Source organism: Puntigrus tetrazona, chromosome 4 (assembly GCF_018831695.1).
Source record: "Puntigrus tetrazona isolate hp1 chromosome 4, ASM1883169v1, whole genome shotgun sequence".
Taxonomy (NCBI): Eukaryota; Metazoa; Chordata; class Actinopteri; order Cypriniformes; family Cyprinidae; genus Puntigrus; species Puntigrus tetrazona.
The window spans coordinates 28,829,873-28,842,712 of NC_056702.1; the positions used below are offsets into that span (position 1 = coordinate 28,829,873).

The 12,840-nt window shown below is 36.0% G+C and overlaps 1 long non-coding RNA gene across 1 annotated transcript; it reads left to right on the forward strand.

Moving 5' to 3' along the window:
* The first annotated feature begins 762 nt into the window (after positions 1-762).
* Positions 763-1,426, forward strand: LOC122343276. Its single transcript, XR_006250740.1, has 3 exons — positions 763-848; positions 989-1,021; positions 1,351-1,426. It is a non-coding gene; the product is annotated as an uncharacterized LOC122343276 (long non-coding RNA).
* Positions 1,427-12,840: the final 11,414 nt, after the last annotated feature.

Sequence of the window (12,840 nt, forward strand, 5' to 3'; positions counted from 1 at the left end):
ATGTCATGTACTGTACTGATTCTACACTTCCTCCTTGTGCGCTCCTCATATGGGAGACATACTCATGGTCCTCACGGTCAAAAGTGCCTAGACACCATCTAATATTTTGTTTAACAATATTTTTCTTTCTTTTATATATTTCTTTGTATAATTATTACTATATGTTATCATATCGATATAGGTTTCAGCATTATTTTTGTTATTACTGCATTATTAAGAGTTAATAAAATGTAAAACTGTAACTTGAATGCAATGTGACTTTAGATAATAGCATCTGCTAAATGCATATATGTAAATGTAAATATTACTACAGTAAACTATAAAAACCAAAAGCATTTTTTACGACCATTTAGCTTTTTTGAATCATGCCCTGAAATGTTTTTGTGTTCACATACCAAGTGTCATAAAAGCATTAGACAAACATTCAGATCTGTTTACATCAGGTTTAGTTTTTAGATTCGTATGTGTCTATTTACAGCTTCATAATCATAATAAGATTTGAGCACTTAGGTTCACATGTTAAGAGTGGAAGTATTCAGATCTTTTCTTATTCTTGACCTGCAGTCGTGAGTTGGTGAAGGACGATGGCGTCTGTTGAAAAGCTGCTCGTGGACTCACTGAAGGATCTGGTAGAAGCTGAACTGGAAGGAGTTTCAGTGGAACTTAGTGAATTTACGTCTTGAGCATCTTTCAAGGTCTGAATTGGAAAGGCAGATATATTCGACACAGTGGACAAAATGGTCAAATGTTTTGGACCAGACCCGAAGCTGTGAAGGTCATGATAGACATCCTAAGAAAGATGAGCCAGAATAATCTGGCTGAATGGTTGGAGAATGAACACAAGCGAGGTAAAATTTTAAATCACTGTGACAACAACATGTTTAAATATTTTAAAGTTTAAAGTAAAACTTTTTTGCCTCTTTGCTCTACTGTTATGCTTGTGAGATATATGTTTCCCAGTGAGTAATTCTCTCTATATCTCTCACAGCTCAGACTGAGGGCGATATAAAGACATCTGGAGGTAATTCACAACATATCTCAAGTAAATATCAATCACTGTTTGCAAACAAAAACAAGAAAACATAACACAAGTAGCAATTACAGATTTTATACAAATATAAGGAAGAAACAAAATGTTTCACTATGGTTTTAGTTCACAATAGTCTAAAACAGAGATAAAACACAAGACAAACATATTCAGACATTTTAAAACTGTATTCAAACTATGAAGTGTGACTTTTAGAAGTATGATTTCTAATCTGTCTGCATTGGTAATTAATAAGAATTATCATGCCGTTATGCAAATATTTCTCAAATACCCTCCCCGTTTATCTTATTTATGTTTTACAGAGCTGAAAAACTTTTTAAAAGTCACAAAGCAAACATGAAGAAGAGCGTAGAATATATCATTGAGGGCAACATAGAAAATGAAGTTAAAAACTTAAGGCTGTTTACACAGATCTGTTCATCACAGAGGAGATATGAAAGATGTCAATCACGAACATGAGATTCTGAAGATTGATGATGCTTTCAAAAACAAAAAAACACAGGGCAAACCAATCAAATGCAATGATATATTTTACCAGTGAGGAAAAACAGTGAGAAAAAAATTGTTCTCACTAAGGGCATCGCTGGCATTGGAAAAACTGTCTCTGTGCACAAGTTCATCCTGGACTGGGCAGAAGGAAAAGCCAATCAAGATACACACTGTTTGTTCCTGCTTCCATTCAGAGAGATTAACTTAATGACAAATTAATATTTCAGTCTCCATGAGTTTCTTCTGGAATTTTATCCTGAGCTGAAGGACCTGGAGAAATCCAAATTATATAAGGGATGTAAGCTAGCATTTATATTTGATGGACTTGATGAGAGTCGCCTGTCTCTAAATTTTAAAAGTAGATCACTGAACACTGTTGAGAAAAAAGCATCTGTGGATGTGCTCTTTACAAGTCTGGTCAAAGGGACTCTGCTTCCATCAGCTCTTGTCTGGGTGACATCACGACCAGCAGCAGCCAATCAGATCCCTCCTCAGTATGTGGGGTTGTTCACAGAGGTGCGAGGATTCACTGACCAACAGAAGGAGGAGTACTTCAGAAAGAGATTCACAGATGAGAGTCTGTCCTCCAGAATCATCTCACACATTAAGACGTCTCGTAGTCTCTACATCATGTGCCACATTCCTGTATTTTGCTGGTTCACAGCCACAGTACTTCAGGATATTCTCACTGAGAACAATGAAGAGAACACAACTCTTACTGAAATGTACATTCACTTCCTGCTTATACAGATGGACATGAAGAGCCAGAAATATGATGATCAACAAGAAAGAGAATGTTCAGAGCACTTACAATTAAATAAAGAGATGATTTTAAAGTTAGCCAAGTTAGCATTTGAACAGTTGAAGAAGGAAAACATTGTGTTCTATAAGGAAGATTTTTAAAGAATGTGGTATTGTGTTAGTAAAGACACTGAGTTCACAGGAATGATCGCTGAGATCTTCAAAAGGGAATACAGACTTCATGAAGCAAAGGTCTTCAGCTTTGTGCATCTGAGTGTTCAAGAGTTTCTTGCTGCAATGCATGTGTTCATCTGTTACCTGAACAAGAACATGCAGGAGCTTCAGTTTTTCTTTGTGAGCCAAAAGAAAATGTCACATTGGAGGAGTTACTGCAGAAAGCCATTGATAAAGCCATGAAGAGTAAGAGGACATCTGGATTTGTTCCTGCGGTTTCTGATGGGAATTTCACTGGAATCCAGTCAAAATCTGCTCAAAGGCCTGATCACACACCTGAAGACACCACAGAGAGCATCAAAGAAGTAACTAAATGTATTAAACAAAAACAAAACACGTACTATATCTCAGATGAAGCTCTAGTCAACTTATTCTACTGCTTACTTGAACTCAAGGATAATTCATTATATGAGGAAATACAGAGTTACCTCAGTTCAAATGAACATCCAGGAAGAGATCTCTCATCTTCAATGTGCACAGTGTTGACCTACATACTACTGATGTCAGAGAAGGTGCTAGATGAGTTCAACCCAAAGAGGTTCACATCAAAACTAGTAGACTACAGGAGACTCATTCCAGCTGTGAGATGCTGCAGAAAAGCTCTGTGAGTATTTCACTGACTGCTGTTTAATGAAATTATTTTTCTACGTCACTAAACAATGAAATGTAAATGCGAAGTGAAATTTGTCCTCCGATTATGAAGAGAAAAATAAGTTATTGCAGAAAAAACTGAACATCAGTAGATAATCAGGTTAAAACATTCTATTTTGGCAGATTTGAAAGCTGTGGTTTTGATGAAACATGCTGTGAAACTCTGTCCTCTGCTCTACAATCATCAAACCATCTGACAGAGCTGAACCTGAGTAACAATGATCTGCAGGATTCAGGAGTGAAGCTGCTTTCTGATGGACTGAAGAGTTCACACTGTCGTTTAAACATACTGAGGTTTGACAATCACACACGTTTGAAACTTAATATGTTCAAACATGTTAATAAATAGGTGATTCATTGTTATAGGTAGCAGATATTTCAGTATGATTGTATCAGTGTTATTTTATCTAGTCAAAAAAACAAAAACAGAGAATTTTGTAATACCGTTTTCCACTTATGAGATGAAATAAGACCTTAATGACTTTTAATAGTTTATTTAAAAATGTTATGTGTAGGGACCCCAAGAAACATATATTCTGTGTTTAATACTATTCAAAAGTATTAATGTATGTATTTTATTTTTTTATTTGGGAAAAAATAGCAAATAACCAACGGAGTTGTGTTCGTGTTGTCCAATAGGAAAGTGTGTTCAATGTAGGTATGCTAAGCATAAGCCAATGACTGTTGAGCTTAATGTTGCGTGGTGGCGTGAGTCACGTAATAAGGAAGAACTTATCGCACATGGTGTGAGTGTGTGTTTCAGCGATCTGGCGTCAGGAACAGTTCATAATTCGTTCGGAGACTATTATATGTACTAAAATATAAGGCCCAAAGCGTTTTGTGACTATTCTTTTTGTTTGTGTGATTATTTAAAGTGTATATACTTTTAGTTGACGTTTTTTATCCCGTGAGTCAACACTCAAATTAATTTGTCCTAGTCCCTCCAAGTCTTTTCATTGTATTCATCATCTGGTAGCTTTTAACAGGTCAGAACACATAACTTATTAGTAATAAGACTTCCCTCAATTGACTCTTGGGGGTTGAACCACCCGCCCACTAAAATGATTGAGATTAAAAATGCCAGTTAAATTTTTTGTCTGAAAAGAAAAAATCCCATACACCTAGGATGCTTGATGGTATATAAAACATCTAATTTTCATTTCTTTAAGCATGTTCAATTACAGAGATAATCAGTGATCAGTTTATATATAACTAATGAAATATAATAGTTTTTAAATAATTTAGAAGTGCATTATTATTGTATTCCTGTTATTAAGTGTTATTCAGTACAAGCGTGCCTGATAAATTCACATCAATATGTCAATTGTCTTCTTTTCACAGGCTGTGTGGGTGTCATCTCACTGCTCTGTCCTGTGAAAGTTTATCATCAACTTTACAATCATCAAACTCTGTCCTGAAAGAGCTGGACCTGAGTAACAATGATCTGCAGGATTCAGGAGTGAAGCTTCTTTCTGATGGACTCAATAGTCCAGTCTCTAAACTGGAGATACTAAGGCATGTGTTTGAAATACTTCATTATTTATTCATTAAAAAATCCCAATGTTGAGTTCAATTCTGTATGCAACTGCTGTGTTCATCTTGTTCAGATTTTCCACATGTAATCTCACTGCACAGTCTTGTGGGAGTTTGTCTTCAGTTTTACAATCCTCAAACTCTGTCCTGAAAGAGCTGGACCTGAGTAACAATGATCTGCAGGATTCAGGAGTGAAGCTTCTTTCTGAAGGACTGAAGAGTCCAAACTCTAGACTGAAGATACTGAGGTTTGACTTTGAAATTCTTTGTTATTAACTCTTTAAAAAAAACCTTAAGGTTTAGAATGCATGCAAAAACCATGTATGCAATTATCGTGTTAATCTTGTATAGATTTTCTACATGTAATCTCACTGCACAGTGTGCAATATCACAGAAGATATCATAATTGTTGTTTTAATGATGTGAGATTTGAAATTATCTAGTAGTTTTGCAAAACATACCCTCAGAGTGTGAAGTCTAGACTAGTGAGTGTGCACATTTAGAGTGCTTTTCTTTACTACTTGATTCTATTTAATAAAATACATTTAGAATGATCACAAATTAAAGACATGCAGGCAGAATATTTCATATAGTTAATTACCATGATGTAACAATTTAGTTCACTGAAGACTGAGCATAGTAAAACCTCATGTGCAGTTTTATTTACAGAGACATAATCCATAATTTAAACAAACTAATACTTGACTTGAAACACACTTCACTGAAAAATGAATAGACTTGACTTGGAATAGACTTGGCATGAACAGGATAGATTCATTGACAGCAGGTTCCCTGTTAGCAAAAGCACATCTCAGAGGCGTCAAATAGGCGTCTGCATTTATATCTTCAAGACATAGTTTTTTAGTGTGTTTGCTTATCTGAGCCACTGGCCTCTGCTTCCTCAGTGGAACATGCTGGAAGAAGAAAATTGGTGGAATTGAGGAGATCTTTCTCCAGTATTGAAGTATTCCTTCCACCATCCGACAATATCCCCAGTCGAAGTCAGCAGATTCCCACCTTCACTTAAATTTGGCAATATGGGAGTGCTTCCCCAAGCTGTTTAACTATTTTAGATTCACAAACTAGAATAAAACAGTCCAGTGATTTATCAGTAAGATTGATGTTTTAGAAAAAAATATATATTAATAATGTTTATTAATTAAAAAAATGTATTAAAATGTAGAACCAATAATGAATATGCATTGCGAATAGATAATAATAGACAACTAAATATGAAGAAAGATGGCAAAGAATTTGTAGAAACAAATGGAGTGAAGACAGAATGTGTCACCAAGCCAGCAGAGGAGCCCTTACCTCTGGGTGATCTGCATTCACTCCCTCTGCGACAACTTCCTGTTCCAGGACTATAAATTCTGCAGCAGGCCACTCAACTGCAGGCTGGATTGTTCGCCTGTTCTATTGTTGTTCCCGAGTTTCTGGAGTGTTTTCCGAGTTATAGATTCCCTGGTTTTGACCCTGCCTGTCTTCTGATTCTGTGATTGTTTGCTGCCTGTATTTGGATTTTGTTATTGCCTTGCCTCTGATACATCTGTTTGCCCTGTTTGACACCTGCCTGCTTTGACCATGCCTTCGTTTAATAAAAGCCTGCACATGGATCAGCATGCCTCAGACCCTCATTCGTGACAGAATGTCTCTACTAGGACCACAACCTTAATGTGGTGGAGGGGTTTGAGTCCCTCAGTGGCCCTAGGAGCTATATGGCCCTGGTAGGGTATCCTAAAGCAAACAGGTCCTAGTTGACAAGCTAGACAAAGAGCGGTTCAGTTGGATCTGTTGGCGGGGAAGAAGCCGGACAGACACGGCAGGCCCAAATGTACTGTGAAGGTCTGTTGGGCAACCCCTGAATCCGGTGGTGGACACGGAAGTAAGGAATGGCGTCAAGCTGAAGAAGGAGTCCTATCAGGCCTTGTTGGCTTGTGGGACTCTTTGAGCAGATTGGATCTTCCAGTTTTTAGAGAGGTGATCAGTTGACATCTCGCCCCTCTCTTCACCTGTAATATTGAGTTGAATATGTTTTAACAGAATTAAAAAGCTGTGAAAGTGTGTTGGTTGTGGCAATTATTACACAAAACGCAGAAAGAAGCCATTACATTAGCCACTAGGGCCTTTTTTCCTATCTTAGGTTTCTTTCTTTCACTACGTTTACATAAGATTTAGCAGCAGTATTGTGCCACTATTATTTGTGAGAGATTTCATGCTTTACATTTGCATTTAAAAATATATGTCCAATATTTGTTTCTTATTGATAATGATAAATGAGCACAAAACCATTTTGTGACCAACCATTTTATTGATCAGTTAAATATAAAAAGGAACAAAAACAATCTAATTCAATGTGGATTGCTGTTGTATGTTTTGTAGGTTGTCTGGCTGCATGGTGACAGAGGAAGGCTGTGGTTATGTGTCTTCAGCTCTGACTTCAAACCCCTCACACCTGAGAGAGCTGGATCTGAGCTACAATCATCCTGGAGATTCAGGAGTGAAGCTGCTCTCTGAAAAACTGGAGGATCCAAACTGCTCACTGAACAAACTCAAGTATGTTATGCAGGAGAGGTTTTGGGGTTAATTGTTTAACCCTTATGCATTTTTGTCCATTTCTGACCAGAGAATATTTTTTAAATTAAAGCTTCACCCGAATGGTACACTGTAAAAAAATCTGTAAAAAAGCGGTAAAAAGACTGGCAGCAGGGCTTCCAGAGATATTCCGTTAAATTACAGAAAATAACCATTTCACAAAATTACAAGCAAAAACTGTAAAAATACAGAATTGAATTTACAGTCAATTAAATTACAGTATATTACCATTGATAATATTTTTTTAAACTATTAAAACTGACAAATTACGTGAAATTACATATAAAACCCACCAACTTTCAAGTTTATCACTGTAAATTTAAGGTTTTAATTAGTTATTTTATATAGTTGCTATGTCCATTTAAAGTAATTTATTTTTAAAAGTACAATTTTTACAAAGAAAATACAAAGAAATAACGTTTAAAAATGCAGTAAGCACTTTTTCTTTATAAAATGTTGTATATTTACATGATTAATTTTACGGAATAAATCTGTAATTTAAAAGGCATTTAGAAGTTATTTTATGTCTACCTAGAATAAGTTTGTAAAACATTAAACAACAAAAAAATGTATAAAAATGTAGTAAATTCATAACATAAACACAAATGTGTGTAGATATACAATTTAATAATTCATTTTCCAGAAATTAGAGTTTCAAATGTTTGGACAATAGAGAAATGAGCAGAACACTTAGAAATAGTTAAAAAAAAAGCTACATTTTCAGCAATTTTCTGTAAAATTAACAATTCAATTCAATGCATAATAATTAAATGAACCTGCACATTCACCGTATTAGTTATTATACTAAAGCACTGGACGTCAATTTAAAAGAATAATACAATTATAGGAAATGCATGTTATATACAGAACATGCAAAATTTGTACATTAAATGCATTTGATATATACACATTTATACATTTGCAACGGCAAATAAAACATACAGTGTAAGTTAAAATACAAAGTCCCAGTTAGTCTAACACAGTAGACATAGCAGTTTTTTTAAAAAAGGGTCAGTATTAAAGGGATAGTTCACCAAAAAACTAAAATGGCCCCATGATTTACTCACCCTGATATACGTCTGATTGTGCTTATCTGAAAAAGAAAGACATATACACCTTGGATGGTTTGAGTGCGAGTCAATGCTGGATTAGCTGCAGAGTCTTGGTAGTACATGCTGGAAGGTCTGCTAACAGAGTAGTACAACAGTCCAGTCTGGAGAGAACAAGAGCTTGGACAAGGAGTTTTGTAGCATGCACCATAAGAAAGGGTCTGATCTTCCTAATGTTGTACTGGGCAAATCAGCAGGATCAGGTCAGTGCCGTATGGTCAGAAAAGTTTGTGTGTCAACTAGAACGCCAAAGTTGGGTCAGCTGAAATCATAAGCAGTTCTGTCTTGGCAAAGCTGATGGTCATTCAACATTCAGCATGACATTTGGGTCCAGGAAGCAGAGATGTGAGGAGCAACTGTTAGGATGCCAAGCTGAAACCAAAGAAAGAGATGTGTGTCATTACAATAGCAGTAATATTAAAAACTCATGTTTATGAATCATTGACCCATTGTCATGATACAGTGGCATGCAAACGTTTGGTAACCCTTTACAGAATCTATGATCATATACAATGCATGTTATTTTTAATGGAGTACTGTCCTGAGTAGGATATTTTACATAAAATGTGTTTACATATAGTCCACAAGACAAAAATGAGCAGAAATGATTTAAATAACCTTTCAAAGGTTTGGGAACAGTTGGTTCTTAATACTGTGTGTGAATGGCTACCTGGATGATCTATGAATGTTTTTTTGTTTTGTTTTGTCATAGTTATTCACGAGTTGTTAGTTCTGAACAGTTAAACTGAGTACTGTTCTTCAGAAAAATCCTCCAGCTCCTGCAGATTCTTCAGTATATTTGAGATATTTTGGATCATTCTTCCTTAGGACCAGTGTTCTTTAAAATACAAAACTGGTGTAATCCCACGTACATCTGCAAACAGATGCACATTTAAAACTGTTGTAGGCTAATCTAATTTCAGTCACTTGTGTTTCATAAACACATTAACTGTCTGGACCACAATCCGCAACCAACAAAATAAGTGTAATTATTTCAGCCGCTGTGAGAAAAGGCTTTAAAATATTATGCATAATATGCATCTGCAGCATTCTCACAAGGCGATAACGCTATGGCCGGGATGCCTTCTTTGTGTTTATAGACGTGACGTAATGACACAGAGGCATGCTTAAATTTCCCGTGAAAACCTACCCGAACCACTCAATTTAAAAACATTATTATAAGCTAAACATTGTGAATAGGGCTAAGCGGCGATAGTTTTGAACACTGGCTGATTATGTATATTATCAAAAATGTATTTTGTGTAAATTTTTAACTCAGAAAGTTACGGACTGCCGCTTTAATGCATCATGTTTCCTTCAGGAGCATAAGTGAATGCTTGAAACTTTAATAGTTGAGTTTGAGTCCCTCAATTGTGAAAGTCAGTGTGAAAAGATGGATCTCAAAAAAAATAAAAATCACAGTCACTGCTGGAAAGGGTTCACATATAGAAAAGATGCTGAAAAACTGAAGAATCTGCAGGAGCTGGAGGCTTTTCTAAAGAACATGCTCAGTTTAACTGTTCAGAACAAACAAGGGACTCATGAACAATTATCACACAACAACAACAACAACAAAAAGTCATAGATCACCCAGGTAACATACAGTATTAAGAACCAAGGATTCCCAAACTTTTGAAGGGGTTATTTGAATCATTTCAGCTATTTTTTGTCTTGTCTTATTCATATGTAAACATCTTTTATGTAAAATATCTTACTCTTTCAAACGTTTCAGATTCTGCAAGTGATTACCAAAATGTTGCATTCCACTGTATGTACATGGAGAGGAGAAGTGCTCCAAGCAGTAGCTAGATGTTGCATCTTAGAAACCTCCCCTCCAAGACACCCCAAAGGACCTACCTGAGAGAGTTAAGACTGGAACCACAGGAGTGAGGTTCCTAAGACACCTTTTGTCAAAAGGGTTGACAATCAGGTGGATAACTGTGCCAAAAGCCGCAGAGAGATCCAGCAAAATGAGAACAGATGACTTAGAAGCTGATCTTGCCACTCACAGACTTTTAACGACCAAAAGCAGGGCAGTCTCAGTTGAGTGTCCACTTTTAAAACCAGACTAGTTAGGGTCCAGGAGGTTGTTCTGGATGAGAAAGCAGAGGTTCAACAGGACTCATTCATTGTTATTAAACAAATACAATTGTCTAATGAAGTGTTTTATTGATACAATTTTTGCTTAATATGAAAAATACTTCTTCTGCATATCACTTTGAGTTGTGTTTTTTTAAGAAAGCGGTCCAAGATCTGTTACAGCTGAGTGGGTATACCAACATTTTGATTATCCAAAATGTAATGTAGAAAGCATAAAGGTAATCCATAGGTTAATTAAACAAAGCACTACATTTTAACTGTAAACTTCTGTTTCTGCTTAAAATGACAACAATTGTTGTTCCATTACATAATGTAAGTTTCTTTAAAAGTGCTTCCCCCTCAAGATTTACAGACATATTTACAAGCAGCTGTTTTACACTGATTTTGATTATTAAAGGATACTCCACCCCAAAATGAAAATGTCTCGAGTACTTCATGTCATTCCAAAACCTTAAAAGCTTTGTTGGTCATTGAAACACAATTTAAGATATTTTGGATAAAAACCAGTAGCTTTGTGGCTGTCCATTGACTGACCAAAGTAAATAACACTATCAAGGCCAAGAAAGCGTATGAAAGACGTTGTCAGAGTAGTCTGCCATCAGTGGTTCAACCATAGTTTTCCGAAGCTACAAGAATACTTTTTGAATGTAAAGAAAACAAAAGAATGACTTAATGACTTTCAAACATTTCTGGGCCTTGACTTATTTACTTGGCAGTTAATAGGAGAGTCAAAAAAGCTACCGGTTTTCATCCAAAATATTTTAAATTGTGTTCAAGACGATTTGACTGAAGCTTTTACGGGTTTGGAAAGACATGGGGGTAAGCTGCTAACAACAACATTTTTATTTTGGGGTGGAGTAACCCTATAAAAAGGCCTTGGTTTTATTCATCTCATACTACATAGCAACTTAAAATTACACACAAAGAACAATTAAAAAAAAAAAGAGAATGAAAGAAAGAAAGAAAAAAATAGCTGCATGAAAAAAAAAAGAAATTTGTTGTGTTATTATATGACTTGAGAAGACGTGAGAAGTTTATGCTGGTTACAGATTTAACTAATAATAATAATAATAATAATAATAATAATAATGAAGGGTGAACCTCTAAAACAGAGGGTGTCAAACTCAAATTCACAGAGGCCAAAATTAAAAAAAAAGAACATTGTCGAGGCCAGACCAATTTTTTTATTAATTTATTTGTTTTTATTATCTTTAAGATACACTAAACTGCTGTATTAACCATCCTCATATATTACAATTGATTTTTTGCTTAAATACTGAAACCAGAACAGGTTTAAGAAAATAATAAAAACAAAAACTGAAAAAAATATCAGGCTTCTATATCTTTAACTTTATTCATTTTAATTGTAACCTAAATCTTTTCATCACAGACCATCAAGGCCAACACCTAAAAAATATCTCTTTCAACTTTGAACAGACCATGCCATCAGTAAATAAAATAATATTTATCCATTTTAAATAATAAAAAATTAAAAAGGGCCACAAAATGCCGACACTTGAGCCCCGAGTATCCAATGCGCGGCATTTTCAACAATCAAAACAGACAGATCCGGCACTCAGAGAAAAATGCTGCCGCAATTGCAGGACGATTGAGACACATCGAGCCTGCTCCATTTCCCTTCCGTTCGTGTTTTTAAGACACGAACGAAAAGTGTCTCGGACGGAAGTGCCTCTTCTATCTCTTAGCAGCAGCTAAGCTTAGCTTCCTGCTCCACATCGGGAACTCCCGCCCCCGGCACCGGCTGCTCTCCTATTGGCCGCGCGTAGATGTCGTCACAGCGTTTTGACGCTCGAATTAAAAATGTTTTAATTTTTAAAGGACTTCCGCTCTGTCGCTGACGACGCACATACACAATGAATGATGCGTTAAATGTGCAGGCAGGACAGATGTAATACATATTTGAAATCATCTCGAGGACAAATATAATTGTAGTGAGTTTGACATGTCTGCTCTAAAACATCTAAAGAGCAAAATCAACACACACACACACACACACACACACACACACTCTCACACACAGACACACACACACTCACACACACAGACACACTCACACACACACACACACACACACACACACACACACACACACACACTCACACACACAGACACACACACACTCACACACACACACACACACACACACACACTCACACACACACACACACAGATACACACACACACACACACACACACACACACACACACACCTCTATGAACTTGTGTGGCATAAAAAGTGGACAGCAAGGAAGTTGTTTGTCTGGAAACAAGACAAAAACAATATCTATATAATTCTAATAATTTTTTTCAATGTTATCA